This window comes from Bos indicus, chromosome X (genome assembly GCF_029378745.1).
Source record: "Bos indicus isolate NIAB-ARS_2022 breed Sahiwal x Tharparkar chromosome X, NIAB-ARS_B.indTharparkar_mat_pri_1.0, whole genome shotgun sequence".
Classification (NCBI taxonomy): domain Eukaryota; kingdom Metazoa; phylum Chordata; class Mammalia; order Artiodactyla; family Bovidae; genus Bos; species Bos indicus.
In genome coordinates this window covers 142,851,938-142,869,580 of record NC_091789.1, presented here as the reverse complement: position 1 = coordinate 142,869,580, position 17,643 = coordinate 142,851,938, and the positions used below count along the sequence as shown (strand labels likewise).

General features: G+C 41.7%; 1 long non-coding RNA gene across 1 annotated transcript; it reads right to left on the bottom strand.

Moving 5' to 3' along the window:
* Positions 1–704: 704 nt before the first annotated feature.
* LOC139180878 (uncharacterized) lies at positions 705–17,256 on the bottom strand. The gene is made up of 3 exons (XR_011565091.1): positions 10,667–17,256; positions 7,827–7,879; positions 705–6,057 (listed from the first exon to the last, which is right to left on the bottom strand). It is a non-coding gene; the product is annotated as an uncharacterized lncRNA (long non-coding RNA).
* Positions 17,257–17,643: the final 387 nt, after the last annotated feature.

Sequence of the window (17,643 nt, the reverse complement as noted above, 5' to 3'; positions counted from 1 at the left end):
TACTAAGTCAAGTCAAGTCAAAGAGAAAATATTATATGATATCACTTACATCTGATATCTAAAGAATAATACAAATGAATCTATATACAAAACAAAGAGACTCACAAATATAGAAAATAAACTTACAGTTACTGAAGGGGAAAGAAGGAAGGAAAAATTAGAAGTTTGGGATTAACAATATAAACTACTATATATGAAATACATAAGCAACAAGTATTTACTATGTAGCACAGGGAATTATAGGAGAAGGCAATGGCACCCCACTCCAGTACTCCTGCCTGGAAAATCCCATGGATGGAGGAGCCTGGTGGGCTGCAGTCCATGGGGTTGCTAAGAGTCAGACACGACTGAGCGACTTCACTTTCACTTTCACTTTCATGCATTGGAGAAGGAAATGGCAACCCACCCCAGTGTTCTTGCTTGGAGAATCCCAGGGATGGGGGAGCCTGGTGGGCTGCCATCTATGGGGTCGCACAGAGTCAAACACGACTGAAGCGACTTGGCAGCACAGGGAATTATATTCAATTTCTTGTAATAACCTACAATGGAAAATTATATACATATATATACACATAGCTGAATCACTTTGCCAAACACCTAAAACTAACACAATATTACAAATTAATTATAATTCAATTTTTTAAAGTAGAAAAATGATCATATCCTTGAAAGATTCACCTTTATTGTTTGTTCTCTGTGATGTATTTTATTTTATTAATATATTACAATTTATGTATCCAGTCTACAATTGAATATTTGTATAGCTGATAGTCTAGGTGCTATTACAAGACTGAGGGTCAGAGGAGAAGGGGGTGACAGAGGATGAGATGGTTGGATGGCATCACCAACTCAATGGACTTGAGTTTGAGCAAACTCCTGGGAGATGGCGAAGGACAGGGAAGCCTGGTCTGCTGCAGTTCATGGGGTCACAGAGTCGGATATGACTTAGTGACTGAACAACAACTATGAACCTTCTTGTCTTTTGGTAAACTTATGTATGCATTTCTGGAGGGCATAGAGTCAGGAATACAATAGCTGGGTCATAGGGTACTGCATGTTAAACTTTACTGAAGCCTTCCAAACAATTTGCAAAAGTAGTTGTTTCAATTTATAGTCCCACCTGCAAGGTATGAGAGTCCCAGTTGCTCCATAGCCTTGCCAAAACTTGGTATTATCTGTCATTTCCATTAAAAAAAATTTTTTTTAATTTATTTATTTTAATTGGAGGCTAATCCAATACTGGGAGAAGGCAATGGCACCCCACTCCAGTACTCTTGCCTGGAAAGTCCCATGGATGGAGGAGCCTGGTGGGCTGCAGTCCATGGGGTCGCTGGGAGTCGGACACACCTGAGCGACTTCACTTTCACTTTTCACTGTCTCTGGGGTCGCACAGAGTCAGACACGACTGTTAGCAGCAGCAGCAGCAGCAATAGCAATCCAATACTTTGGCCACCTGATGCGAAGAACTGACTTATTTGAAAAGACCCTGATGCTGAGAACAATTGAGGGCAGGAGGAGAAGGGTACGACAGAGGATGAAATGGTTGGATAGCATCACCAACTCAATGGACATGGGTTTGGGTGGACTCTGGCAGTTGGTGATGCACAGGGAGGCCTGGTGTGCTGCGGTCCATGGGGTCACAAAGAGTCAGACACGACTGAAGTGAACTGAACTACTTTACAATATTGGGGTGGTTGTTGCCATACATTGACAAGAATCAGCCATGGGTCATTTCCATTTAAAGAACTTGCAGGCATATGATAAAATCTTGGTAATTTGCATGCCCCTGCTGAAGTCACTCACTTTGCAAATATCCTCTCCCACACTGTGACCACATTTTTTTCACTATTTTTATGCTGCCCTTTAATGAACAAGAGTTCTTAATTTCAATGTAGTACACTTTTTTCTTTTTAATTAGTGCCCTTTATGTTTAAAAGCATTTTGCTACCTCCAAAGTCGTGAAGAAAATTTCCTAAGATTTCTTCTATTTTATTGTTTTTACCTTTCACATGTGTGCCTACAATCCACCTGAGATTGGTTTTGCAGATGGCTGAGTTAGGGGATCAAGATACCTATTTCATATGAACATACAGTTGACTCAGCATCATTTATTAGAAAGACCATCCTTGCTCCACCACACTGAAACAACTGTTTTTACATAATTCAAGTGACATGTGGGGGTCTCTCAGTGGACTCTCTATTCGTCTGCTTGTCTATTCTTACATAATTCCACAGTCTCTTAAATACTGTAGGTTTATAATAAGTCATGATATCCAATATCTTCTAATTCCTCTAGGTTTTTTCTTATTCTTCAAAATATTCTTGACTGTTTCTAGTCCTTTTCATTTCCATGTACATTTTAGAATCCACTTGTCAACTTTTTAAAACACTGCTAGGAGTACACTGTATTTATGAATCTATAGATCAATTTGGGGAGAACTAAATTATAATATTGAATCTCCCAATATATAAACACGATATAGTCCTCCATTTATTTAGGTCTGTTTATCTTAATAATGGTGTTGAAGGAGGAAACAGAACAGGCTCTATCTTGAAAGCAGGACTCCATCTTGGGCCAGACTGTGGACTTTGAGCTATATGCCCAGTATCTATGGAAACGACATACCAACTGGAAAACCAGGACCCTGGAAGGAAGAGCCCCAGGGCTCTCCATTGCTAAAAGAATACCCTAATTATCTGTGTAACCGAATAGAATCATACATTCTATTATGCTTATTGGGGTATGACCACAGGCCTATTGATAACAGTCCACTGTTAACTACCTAGGCTTAAGGCATATGAATCATGGGTTAACTTTGATTGTCGGGGAATTTGGGGAGGTGGGTTTGTGCATGTACACGTAGGGTATACCTTATATGGTCAGGGTCCTTGGCCAAGAGGAGACTCTGCCTTGGGCCCTCCAGTGTAATAAACTTCACTCCACTATCTGCATTGTCCTTCTGAGTGAGTTTGTTTCCTGGAACCCGTGGCTACAACTGTGTGTTTTTTGTACCTTTTATTAGATTCTATTCTAGGTATTGGGCTTTTCTTATGCTACTGTAAATGGTATTTTAAATTTCATTTTTGCTTATTGCTGGCACATAGTTGTAGTAACCTTAGTAAATGTATTCATTAAATAATTCTTATAGCTTAAATACTGATGGAACGTTAGTTTTGTTCTTTTTTTTTTTTTTACATAGATAAGTGTCATTCGAAAATAATGAAAACTTCATTTTTCCCTTTTCAAACGTTTTCTTTCACTTCTTTACTTGCCTTATTGCTCTAGCGAGTACCTCAGTACTGAATAGGAGTGAGGTATAATGGGCATTTTTGTGTCATTCTCCATCTCAGAGGAAGAGCTTTCCAAATTTACTGCTAAGTGCAATGTTCTACCGGAGAAGGCAATGGCACCCTACTCCAGTACTCTTGCCTGGAAAATCCCATGGATGGAGGAGCCTGGTGGACTGCAGTCCATGGGGTCACGAAGAGTCGGACATGACTGAGCGACTTCACTTTCACTTTTCACTTTCATGCGTTGGAGAAGGAAATGGCGAACCACTCCAGTGTTCTTGCCTGGAGAATCCCAGGGACGGCGGAGCCTGGTGGACTGCCATGTATGGGGTCACACAGGGTCGGACATGACTGAAGCGACTTAGCAGCAGCAGCAGTGTTCTACGTTCCTTTTTTTCTGCAATGATTTTTTAATCCTCACATCTGTAATATTCATTACCTGGGTAGCCTGCTTCATTTAAGACTCGATTCCTCTTTTTTTGAAAATAAAATGTAACTTTGAATTTGTTTTTCCTAATGAACAGTTACTACTTGATAAATTTCCGGGATGTGATTTCCATTTTGAGTATCAATGTAACTTTTACTAAAATCTGTCTATCTGTATTTTCTTGCTTAGGCCTTCCCTTTTTATTACATTTTGAGAAATAAAAGGAAAATAAAAATATATAGACTTGGGTTTCTATCAAAGCTATTAATGTTGTTTATCCACATTTTAAAATTTTTATTAAAGTATAGTTAATTTACATCATTGTATTAGTCTCGGGTGTACAATATAGTAATTCAACACTTTTATGGATTATACTCTATTTAAAGTTATTATAAAATATTGGCTATATTCCCTGTGCTGTACATCTTTGTATCTCGCCTATCTTATACATGGTAGCTTATACCTCTTAATCCCCTACCCTTATCTTGCCCCTCTTCCTACTGGTCACCACTAGTTTGCTGTCTATATCTACGATCTGTTTTGTTATAGTCATCTGTTTATCTTTTAGATCCCACATATAAGTGACAAGATATAGTACTCATTGTTCTCTGTCTGACTTAATTCACTAAGCATAATACCCTCCAGGTCCATCCATGCTTTTGCAAATGGCAAATTCTCATCCTTTTTTATGGCTGAGTAATATTCTATTACACATTCTCAATTTAAATTAAATTGAGATCAAGATGACTTTTGAAGGCTAAAGATTCTTTTTTCTTTTATTCAACAAGCAATTCTGGAGCAATTGAGATATACCAAGAACAATGCCAAGTTCTGAGACCTTTGAAGGCTGAACATTCACTAATTAACTGACCAACTGATTAGTTCAGTTGACAGGCATTTTTGGAGAAATGATGGTTTACTTGAAATTGTGCAAGGCCCTGAAGATACATAGGAGTTGTCAAGGAGGTCCCATTACACAGGAAGAGATGACAGTGGCTCAAATGAGGGTGGCAGCAGCTCAGATGGAATAAAAGATATACATTGGATAGCTATTTAAGCGCTAGGACTTGGTGTATGATTACTGAGGGAGCTGAGAGGAAGAGGGTGTCATGAATAACTACAAATTTGAAGGGCTACTTAGAAAGTAGAATTGAATGACTGGGTGAGGGGGAAAAGTTAACAGTTGGTATTCAGGTATATGATTTGACTAAGAGGGTGGATGGTGATTTAGCCACTAAGATTCACAGCAGAAGTTTAGGAAGAAAGGTCGAGTTTCCCTTGAACTTGTTACATTTGAGATACTTTGGGTACTCCATAGGTACAGGGCAAGCAGGCAGTTTAGAAACAGGACTCTGACACGTGGGAGTAAAGTGTCTGGAGTCATGATTTTGCAGGTCACCAGCTGGCCCCATCAGTGGGGCTGATGTGGCCATCTGGGGAAATACCACCATGAAGAACTAGGGTTGCAGATCTGACCATCTAATGCATTAATCAGAGTCCAATCTCTTTTTAGTAACATGTTTATATAGCCACAAAATAATTCATATCTTGTCTGTGCAACTTCACCAGCTGTAAGTTACAGCCCTTCTGAGAATCAGATTCACTAGTTACTGTTTTCTTCCAATGGAAACCAAGTATTGAGTAAAGAAAAGCAGCATCAGTTTCACATTTCAGCCCCTTTTGCATCTTTCTGTTCCTACTTGAGAACTGGTCTTTCATCATCCTTTCTAGTCTCCTCCTGCAACATACCAACAATTACATAACAGCATGCACAAGTCAGGACTGAGTGTTACCACACTCAGAAAAGCATTTGCAAACCCAAGGTGAGATTAGAATACTCATTACAGCTAATACTTATTTTTCATTATTAAAACTTTAAGTGGATGCTAATAAAATGAAAAACAAAATTTGGTTCAAGGTTTGTGGAATAAATCCTTCATATTAATTTCAAACTCTGTTAAAAACTGTGTCTTAAATAACTTGGCTCACTTTTCCACCTTTGCTACATATAAAATAATGGCCACATCAGCAAGTTCTTAGCATGTTGACTGTTATGTTCATTAGGACTCTTGGTTGCAAGTAACAGAAACCCATCTGAAAACCCAGATTAAAGAAAACAGAATGCATTGCCTTAGATTGAGTGAGCTACCCAGCTATCACAGGAAAAAACTGCAGAATCTGAGAATTCCGGAAACATCATAATCAGGACACTTTACCCACCAGGATTTCAACTTGTTTCTGCTTCTCTTTATGAATTAGCTTTGTACACTGTTATGAAGATCAGCCTCTCCATCAGGTGGGGAAGATGTCGCCCCAGTCCCAGTCTAGTTGCTTTCTCTCTGTGTCCAAGTACCAAGAAAGAACAGGGAACGATTTTATTTGGCTCTGAACAACAACTGAGATGACTGTTTTTTTGCCTAATACCTTGGTGGGGAGATGAGATAATACTACATTGGGTCAACCCTGACCATGTGCCCAGCCTGTGACTAAAAAGAGAGACCTTTTACCAGAATAAGGAATATGGCAAATCCTGTGAGGCTAACCAGATACAGTCACTGTCACACAATTTACATGACAGTGATGCCAAGAATCCAACCTTTTGGATAGCATGGAAACAGATCTGACAATACCTCAGAATCATCATTGTGAATGATAATCCTCATTGGAGAGTATTGTGTACATAGACAGAGCTTGGAGGCTGAATCCTATGTGTCACTGTACATCCTTAGAATTTTGAATGTTCTTTTAAATATCATAGTTATAGTAATTAATCTCTGAAAAATAAAATATGAAAATAATTTTCAGTTACGTTTGAGCCCAAAGTTTCCATTTTTAGTATAATGCAGGATAATCTAGGCCAATGATTTTTAATCTGATGATTATGCCACTTTTTTCATGATCCATTCATCATATACTCATATGGTAGTTTCTTCCTTAGAGTCTTAAAAACAATGTCAACATGACATCTTATAAACAATACTCACAGATTCAAGGAAAGGGGAAGTAAACCTATAGCCATGATTAAAGCTAATAATAAATATTTACTGTATCTCAATTCTCTTTACCATGTTCTCTCCAAACATCTAAAAAACAAATTAATTACAGGGACTAAAGGGTCATTTTTCAAACATGATAAAACCAAAGAACACTGCTTTTCTTCTAGATCCACTGATTGGAATGTGAACATTTAAATGATCAAAAAACTAATAAGTTTCAGAATATGGTTAACAGCAAAATTTATAGCTTATATGAATTCTGTTCCCCAGTCAAGATTCACCAATTCACAATATATAATTAACAGAAGCAGATTTTATTATTTATAACACTGTCATTTTATTGAAATTAGTCAAGAATATAGTTATTTTACTCAGAAACATCACATGAGCCTTAAGTAAAACAAATTTGAGATAAAACATTCAATGCTTCTGTTGAAATTTTTATGCAAACTTCAATTAGGTTTTAATATTTCAGAGGTCTTGGCATTTGGAGACTCTCATTATTAGGTCAAATTAAGAAAACCTGATTTGATATTTTGGCCCTCGTATAAAACTATTTTCTGTAAATTTCTCTGAAATTCTAACTGTAAGGAGACTCATAATCTGGCTATTGTAGTTGGTATGACTCAATATCCTGAAGACTGAAATGATTCTATGACTGTAAGCTCAGGGTCCTTTTTCATGCAAATAATATTCCCTATGCAAGCCCTAATTTGATATGTCACAGGTGCAGAGAGCAGAGATTACATGGCGGCATAAAGACAGAGACATTTAAAACTTCTTTAGACTTTTGCAAGCCTTTTTCAAAGCTTGTAAAACTCAATGGGAAGTTAACAAGTAAACTGAGAAAGTAGCAGGACATGGGAACTGCAATCAGAGTGGAAGACAGGTTTACTGACGTGCCACCTTGGCCAAGTCCCTAAAGGTCACTGAGCCTTGGTTTTATTGTTTATAAGTGGAGAAAATAGTACCTATCTTGGGGAACATCTCTGGCGGTCCAAAGGTTATGACTCAGCACTTCCACTGCAGGGGGACCAGGTTCGATCCCTGGTCAGGGAACTAAATTCCTGCATGACATGTGGTGTGGCCAGAAAAACAAAAATTGTACCTACCTTGTAGAAGGGTAAAGTCCATAGAGAATGTTAAACAGCCATGTTCCACAGCTCTGAAATCATCAGAACCCAAATGTAAGCTGGGTGTTGGCCATGAATGTTCTTGATCACACAACAGGAAAGCCTGACAAATACCTGCCTCAGTTAACCCCTCAAAACACTAGGCTTAACCTGTTCAATAAGAGTTTGAATTCTTGGGTGCACAGATGCTGGAGGCCCACCATCAGTATTTTGTCACAGGGGGTCTAAACTGCAGGTTTAAAAAGCTCCTTGGGTGAGGAGAAATCCAAATTCCTTCTGCAATGCTTTTTGTTGTTGCTGCAGCTGCTGCTGCTGCTGCTAAGTCGCTTCAGTTGTGTCTGACTCTGTGCGACCCCATAGACAGCAGCCCATTAGGCTCCTCTGTCCCTGGGATTCTCCAGGCAAGAATACTGGAGTGGGTTGCCATTTCCTTCTCCAATGCATGAAAGTAAAAAGTGAAAGTGAAGTCGCTCAGTCGTGTCTGACTCTTAGTGACCCCATGGACTGCAGCCCACCAGGCTCCTCCGTCCATGGATTTTCCAGGCAAGAGTACTGGAGTGGGGTGCCATTGCCTTCTCCTTGTTGTTACTATACCATTAATAATTTTCCATGTCAATAAGTATCATTATACAGCATAATTTTAAAAGGCTTCCTAATACAGATGTGCTGCTGTTATGTTTTTTCATACTTGTGCTTTGTTTCAAATTCAAGCTAGACCTCATATATATTAGTAGCCTTATTATTTATAAAGTGACCTTGACTTAAGTCTGATTGCCCAAGCACAGTATTATGGTTTTCTGGGAAGGAGTGGTTAAGAGCACTATGGGCTCTGGCATCTGGCTGAACTCACACCCCAACCTCGGACAGGCCAGTTACCTATGCAGGTCCCAGTTTCTATATCGATTCAATAAGTATAATCAGAATACCATCTCATAAGGTGGTGGGGATGATGCAGTCTGAAGTGTAAAGTACTTAGTACCATGCCTACCACAGCAGAAACACTCAATAAATCTTGTGCTTGTGTGCTTAGTCACTCAGTCATGACCAACTCTTTGTGACCCCATGGACCGTAGCCCATCAGGCTCCTCTATCCGGCATTTTCCAGGCAAGAATACTGGCTGCTGCTGCTGCTAAGTCGCTTCAGTCGTGCCCAACTCTATGAGACCGCATACAGGAGCTGGTTACAATTTTCTCCTCCAGGGGATTTTCCCGACCCATGGATTGAACCCTGTCTCCTGCATTGGCAGGTGGATTCTTTACCACTGAGCCACCTGGGAAGCCCCAGTAAACCTTAGCCACTGAGGAAAAATAAAAAGAAGAAAAGCAGCTTTTGACACCTAGGAACTGGTCAGGACTTCACAACTGGGCCTGGTTGTTCTCCTACTGACCTTAAACAATGTCACAGAATAGCAGAAAAGGCCAGTTTAGGGACCTTGGTCACTAAGACACCCACTCTGTAATCATGCCTGAACAGACAAAATTCAAATACTGTCCAAACACAAAATACAAAACAGTCCCTATTCATCCAAAGAAGTGACGGCTGTGTCTTTGTCAGTTACAGCTTCAGCCTCAGTTGGATCCCCCTCCCAGTTAAGATGTATTCAAATACCCAGTCGTATGATCCCCTCTTCCAGACAGCGTCGAACCGGAGAACGAAGCTCCACTTCCTTAATCACTCCCCAGATCACTCAACATAAGCCCAAGTTCTCTAACAAGGCTCCCCACAGTGTACCTTCTCCCAGACTGAAGGAAAGAGATAAACTGGTTCCACTTAAGCTGAAAAAGTGTATTCCTGGTGAGTTTTGGCTGGCAGTCATTGACAGTGTCACTCTGGAACTCTTCATAATGAAACCACATGTAAAGAGCTGGATTTCACCTTGGAAGGACATTTCTATATCATTCGAAACACCAAGGGTGGGAGCCAAGAAGCAAAGGTCATTCCCCACTTGACCTGACAAGCAGCACTTAGGGATTAAGAATTAAGACGCATTGCCACTTTTGTAAAAGAGTCACTACAAGTTTGTATCAGAATATTCCTTAACCACAAAACACATTCTTAGAATGTAAGTCTGCATATCACTAGAGACAAAAATAATGAAAAAGTTTCAACATCAAAAGTATTAAGGCCACAGGCTGTTCCAGATATGCATTCAAATTTTTCTCCAAACTTAAAAGAGCAAATCTCAGTTGCAACTGTATCATAAACGGTTGTTACCCTTCATTCACAAAGTCTATTTAACCCTGAATACACTGAAGGACTACTTAAATTCACCATCAGTTATGTCTTTATGCCTTTTTTTTTTTTTAATACATTCTCAGTCCGGGGCTTGGGGGGCATTTCAGCAATAACATTACAATGAATACAAAGATCATGCTAGGTGCCAAAAACTTAACTGTCTGCAATTGCAGAAGAGGCGTGATCAGGATAGTTTCAGCTGCACCAGTCTACAGCATAACAAGAAGCCTGGAGTCAGGCAGCAGGGCTGGATAATTTCGGGGAGTCACACGCAAAAAGGTATCAGGGACCCAGTTGAGTGACCCCGCCCTAAGGTTTTGCCTTCATTCTCAGAGTATGGAGGAAGACCGACTGCAGCATTTAATCGACACTCCCGCCCAGATAATAAAACCCAGTGAGTAAAAGGAGAATTTATATCATATCCATCTCTTTCAGTAGTGGGGGGGAGGAGGGAAGCGGGATGATTCTCTGAGGATTTGGGAGGCAAAGACCTGCACAAAACTGAGGCTCTGCTAGCAGCCACGCACCTGGCCCAGCCAAAGGCCAAGTGTGAACAATGCATAAATTTGGCACGTGGACATACCTTGCTACAGCCAAGAGAAGGGATCTCTGCAGCTCAATCTAGATGACCTATTAAGACATTTTTAAAAAATTCTGTTAGAAGATATTTGATGGCTATCTTAATCCTCTAATGCCCTGCCAAAAACGAAACAAACAAAAAAAGCGAAACCCAAAACCTGGAAAAGGAGGAAGATACCTTATAAACGTATTGAATTAATTAAACAAGGAGGCCATTAGATAGAGGTGACTCTAACCCCTTGGAGGCCTATATAAGCAAATCAAAAGCAGGATCTAAGCCTGTAAATGCCTCAAGGTTACCAAATTGAAACCTAAGGACAACTAATACCAAGCAGCCAAGGCTTGAAACTACATCCCATCAATAATTTCCTTATTTTGATTATGCCTTTTCGCTATAAAAGCCCTCACACCCACTCCCGCAAGAGGGAGATGATAGATCTATAATTATGGCTGAATTGCGCTGTTGTACGGCAGAAACCAACACATTACAAAGCAATTTCGCTCCAATTAAAGAATAAATTAAAATTAAATAAATTTTTAAAAAGCCTCCCACAGCCCCCGCACTTCCTGTCAGCAGCACACCCCTTATCACACCGGTTTGGTGCTGCCCAGTTCTAGCTGATTTTGCTTAGAAACTCTACGAATTTTTAATATGCCTCAGTTTACCTTTTAACAGCTCTGGTATCAGGACAGGGAACCAAAGAAGCCCCGAGAGCCCCCAGGAGCAGTGAGCCAACAGGTACCTATGAAGTCACTTGATGGGCGGTCCACTCACCTCCCGAGGTGACGGGCGAGTCCCTCTCAGAGCCTGGACCTTCACACGTTTCTTTTCTCACATTGGGTCCAGAAACTGCTCAGAATCAGACTGGATCCAACTTAGAAACTGAACTGAGTCCAGGGACAAACTGTGTCCACCTTAAAAACGGGGCCAGGACAGACCAGGTCTGACTTAGAAACCGAATGAGGTCTGATGGCGAACTGGGTCCAGCAAAGAACTGGGTCCAAATCAGAAACTGGACCGGGTCCAGGGACAAACCAGTTCCAACTTAGAAAGTGAAATGGGTCTGGGGACGGACTGGGTTCAACTTATGAACAGAAACCAGAAACCTGGTGCAGGATGGACTGTTTTTGTTTTAATGTTTTCAATTGGGGTTAAAAGTCACATAATATAAAACATACTATTTTAACCATATTTAACTAAAGTTCAGTGGCCCTATGTACATTCACATTGTCATGCAACTCACCATCAGGACCGACTGGGTTTGACCTAGAAACTTGACCGGGTCTGGTATGAGGCCTCAGGTTAATAAAATGTTGTCTTGAAATCAACCTTACTGGACACTTCCCTGCTGGCCCAGGAGTTGGGATTCAGTTTCCAGTGCAGGGGTGGCGAGGGTTTGATCCCTTGCAGGGAAACGAAGATCTCACCTGCCTGGTGGCACAGCCAAGAAATTTAAAATTAATAAATACAAATTTTTAAAAATGAAGTTAATTTTACCAAAGATAATCTTGAGTTACAGTGGCCGCAGTGGAGAACTTTTAACCACCTGAGATGACCTTATCCAGTTACAAGACCCTAGAGAAAAGGGTCTCAGCCAGGCACTCACTATGAAGGGTCGAGAGAGAGTTACTTTTCCTCCTCTATGGTTTCTAGTGACCAGGATGAGACCCACTGGGACGCTCCACTTGCTTGGAATCCTGCAGACAGCATTATGGGAAAACTGGCAGGAGCCTTGCAAAGGGTAACAGTTCTTAACAAGGTCAGATCTCCCGGATCTGTGGAGCATGGGTGAGAGGAAGGGGAAATTTCATGTTGTCCTTTCCTTTCCAAATTCACAAGGGCAGGAAAACACATTGGCTATCGATCCTTTCCCTCCCAGGGATAGCTGTGAAATGTAAATGATGTTTTACCTAGTTTTCTCTAGGAACCCAGAGGCATCTCATGAAATGCAAACTTCAGAGAAGTCATGCTTATCAGGAAAAAAGAAGAAAAAGCAGCAGCAACAGCAGGTATTTGGAGAGTGAGTGGACGAAGGATCTTAAAACTTTTCCCCACTAATATCAGTAAAAAAATAAGTCATCTGAGCAAGTAACCTTAACTTATTCTGTCTACCTGATATGCACTTTAGATCCAACCATTCTTTTATAAACTAGTGAGTTTTGCCTTATTGTATGTATCCCGTGGCTAAAAATGTTAAACAAAGCCTATAAGATCTCTGCATCTGTCTGTATATTTATGTATGTGATAGATGTGTGATATTTTCCTACCTTTGGATATTATAGCCAAAATTAATTTGTAAAGAACTCTAATAGGCTGAAAAAACAAACATTTATATAGATCAAGTGTGTGCTAAGAAATATAGAAACCAACCCAAATGTTTTTCAAGTTCACATGGTCTAGCATAATCTTTGGTAAATGAAACCTAGTTTAACTGTGTTGGTTTAATTAAAACAGGCATCTCTTTAGACTAATCAGTATTAAGTTGAACATTTTTATTCTACCAGAGTTAACTAAAGTTAAATTATGTAAATGTAAAGTAAAATTATGTAATCTCTGTTTTGTCAGCAAGAATGGTAACTTAAGATGATGGCTGGCTGTTCAATGTCTCATGAAATTTTCATGAGTAAACATAATTGTTGAAAAGAAGTAAATTAAGGAGATGTAAGTAATAGTTTAAAAGTGTACTTTTCAACAATAATCATACCTTATGATATGTTTACCTAAGATTAGTTTCCAAAGTCTTCTTGGTAACTTAAAACCTTAAAGTTGTATGAGATAAGTTAAATGAAAGTCATTAAACATCTAGATCATTTCCAAGTAAGATAAAATACTGAAATATTAATTACTGAACACAGGTTTATTCACTTTTGGCTTTCTTTGGCAGAGGAACTAAAGATACTTGATGCTATCCAGGAAACATGTTTTGTGCCACACTGAAAAATTACTAAAAGGAAGAATATACTTCTAGCAATTGTGAAAGGTATTTATAAACATGCCAATCCACAGAATGCTAGTATCATAGTCCACACTGCTTACTTCTTAGTTTTCACTAGAAATAAAGGATTCTAAGGGTCAAGAATTTTAATAAATATATGTAATTAAAACTACTTAGAAATAATAAAGGTGAAAGGAAACAACTGTACCTGTAAACTGAACTGGATCCTGAATTCTTTTAGTTTCCTCCAATACCTGCTACAACTCTCCAAACTAGTGTTTCCACTTTTCTCCTACTCTTCTGACTTGGAATCACTGAGAACAATGACAACTCCTGAACCTCCTTGGAAGGGACGATACCAAGTCTTTCTCACTACTCAGATGGCAGCCAAACTTTAGGGACCTGAACCTGGGTACACATCCCCCACTGAAAACGGGCTCTTCCAGACCCTTGGAACTGCACACCAGCTGAAGAGGTAAAATTGACTAGGGAGGTTCCTCCCCAGAAGCAGATGGCATCTTGAGGGAGACAGCTCTCCCAAGATCATGGATCAAGATCTTCATCCCCAATATGAAATCTTTATTCCTTTTGCCTTCTTGCTAGTTTCATTTTCCCTCTGTTAACACTGGGAAGACAATGCCCCTTAACTCTGAGCACTATTGATGCATCTGGGGCTAAGGCCATAGTGACATAACAAAGTCCCAAGACTATCTCGCTAAGGTGGTTTAGATACTATAATTGCTATAGATTACTTGCTGGCTGAATAAGGAGTCGTCTGTGCCATAGAAAATATCTCCTGCTGTACCTGGATCAACCCCTTTGGTATTAGAGCAAATGCAATAAATTAATCAAGCCACTTGGCTAAAACAGGTTGATGCTCCTTCTAGTACATTTTTTGATATATTTGATACCAATTGGTTTGATTCATGGGGGCCCTGGTCAAAGTGTATACTTCAGGTTCTTGGTATTATCCTCCTATAGTCAGCATTGTAGAGCCCCTGGTGTGCTGTGTTCTCTCGATAGTCTTAAATGCATGTTCACAGCCATCAGCAGTGTATCAGGTGGTCTCACTGCACTTGGAGAAACAGAAACAAGATGAAAAATGAGATGAACATCAAAAACAGATCTTCCACGGATCTGACATCAAAACCTGTGAGTTTCACAATGAGACAAGAGCAACTTAACTGTGAGTGAGTGACAGCGGCACTAACACCAAATTGTCAGTCAATGTCTCCTGCATGAGAGGATGACCAAAAGGGCGAATAGGTTTAATCAATTAAACAAAGAGGCCATCAGACTGAGGTGGCCTAATGCCTTGGCAGCCTAGGTAAGCAAACCAAAATCTAAGCCTGTAAGTAAGTTCCTCAATGTTATGAAATCAGGATGCTAAGGACAACCAATCAGAAACAGCCAACTGGTCTTTAGGCTGTAGCCAATCAGCACTTTCCTTACTTCTGCCTTATCTCTGTGAAAGCCTCTCAGAAGCTCCTGACAGTGTAGCACTCCTAACCACACCTGGTGTGGTGCTGCCAGATTCCAATAGATTTCTGCTCTTAAAATGTTTAATATCTTTAGTTTATTGTTTAACAAGAGCACTTCCAGTCTGGAGCTTTTTCTGACACTCCCCTCCTCCTGAAGAGATGTAAGCCCTTGTGTCTGTCCTCTTCCAGGGCAGCTTTATCAGACTACCCACGAGGCTTGTATTTGCTTGCATGCTGCTCTGCCTCTCCTGAAATGTATCCTCTTTGAGGCCAGGGGTATCTGTATCCTACCTTGTGTGTCTAGTATCCAGCACACAGGAGGCTCAATAAATATATGTTGAATGAATCGGGACAAGGAGAAGTGTTCATGAAGTGCCTGATATTAATAGCAAGCATTGACCCACCACTTCTTATGCACAAAGGCATATACACTGAATAGACTGATTTATTCCTAAAACAACCCTGAGGTAGAAGCCACTATTATTGTCACTTTAATTGTATGAAAACTGCATCCCAGAGAGACTACTCAGTTGTCCAAGGTTAGACACAAACTAGGAACCGACAAGTGTAGGACCAGATCCCAGAGCCCACCATGTTCTTTATCTTTAACCCAAGAGGAAAAGGATGCTCCACCCACATTAGACATGAAGACCTCTCTAAGGGTCCTAATCTGGATGAGGGCTGCCAGGGGGTGCTCCCATTAGTGGGATTTGTAACTTTTAGGATCCTGAAGCCTTGTGCATTCTTGGACTTTTTAGGAAGACAGGGGAAAAGGCATTGCTCAAGGATATAAGGGGTACAAATGGAGAGAAATAAAAGAAAGCATCCAAGTTTTGCTCTGAGTGCTTAGAGTCTGGAGAGGAAATCTCCATTTACCAGCAAGAAAAAGAAAAACATTAATATTAAATTATGGCTTAAGTATGACATGCAATTATTTGTGCCCAGAGGTCCCCCTGCCATTTATGGGGAACACCATCGTCAAGATCTCATCCCAGATAAACCACAACCTGAAGAGGAATCATAGCTCCAGTTCTGCTTTCTCCACTGTATTATCCCAACAACTGTTGTTGTTGTTTAGTTGCTAAGCTGGGGCTTTTTGTGACCCCATGGACTGTAGCCCGTCAGCCTCCTCTGTCCATGGGATTCTCCAGGCAAGAATACTGGAGTGGGTTGCCATTTCCTTCTCTATTTCATAAGTCTGTAATCTAGTCAACCAATTCATCATTATTCATTGTGTGCCAAGAGTATGCATTGGCAGGCCTGGCTTCCTGATGGCTAAGCGGTAAACCATCTGCCTGCAATGTAGGAGATGCAGGTTCGATCCCTGGGTCAGGAAGATGCCCTGGAGGAGGAAACAGCAACCCACTCCAGTATTCTTGCCAGGAAAATCCCATGGACAGAAAAGCCTGGCGGGCTACAGTCCAGGGGGTCGCAGTTGGACATAAAAGCAAGAGTATGCAACGATGAGCTGGATGACATTCCCTGTAGCCCTGCCTTCCCGAACTTCAGGAGTGGAGCGTCTTAAAGACATTTACCAAGTAAACAGCCCTTCTACTGCAGGGCAGTAAATGCAAGAGGGCTGAGAGGGAATCCCTAGAGGGGTGCATCATCGTCTAGGGAAGGCGGAGGGGTTTTCCCTTGGCCGTGTCCAGACTGAAATGTGAAGGATGTGCATCAGGAGCCCAGTGAAGGAGGAGGCAAGTGTACATTTTTGGAGGCAAGAACAGAGCCCGGAGTGTGGGGGGCTGGCAGTTCACCACCACCTCAGTTTGCAGATGAGTCTTCTACAGTGCCTAAAGGCCTTCCACTCCTCAAAAGAAAACAAACCCAGCACCATCTTTCCTGTTTGTAGAGGTTTGTCCTTCAAGAAAGGGTCTCCCAGCATCCGCCATTCGTCCTGAGCATCCCCTCTCTGTCGGTACCTGCTAGTATCGGCCTTAGAACAACTCTCACCTGTAGGGAGGTTTCAGTGTGTTGGAGAAGACAGACCTCGAGGGAGCATCTCCGCCAGTTGTGGGTGTTGGAAAACCACGGGGGGAAGCTGAGACATGAGATGTTAACGACCCTGGTAAAGACCCATCAGCCTCGCCACCCACTGCTCGCCCGCTGTCACCGGCGTGCTCCAGAGCTGCCACCTGCTCATCCTGGCCCCGCAATAACCCCGATGCTTTAATCTCTCTTCCACCACGCTTCGCTCCCCCACCCCCACCCCGAATCAAGCCCACTGCCCCTCTAGACCCGACTCCGGCCCGACGTCCTGCCCGCGGTGGCCACCGCGTTCTGCTAAGGTGACCAAGTCGGCGCGGCCAGGGAGCTTCCCCGCCGCCAGTGCCCACCCCAGGTTCTCCGGTCCCCGGAGCCAAGACGGCGCGCGTCCGGCGCGTTGACCTCGTGGGCGCAGCCCGCTGCGGCCGCCTTTCCCAGGAGGGCTGGAGGGGCCGCGGGCTGCCCGACTCCCAGCCACCCGGGAGCCTGGCGGCGACTCGCAGGGACGCGCTCGATCGGGAGCGCGCGCGCTTGGCCGCTCGGAGGTCCAGCGGTGGCGCGGGGCGGGCAGAGGCGGG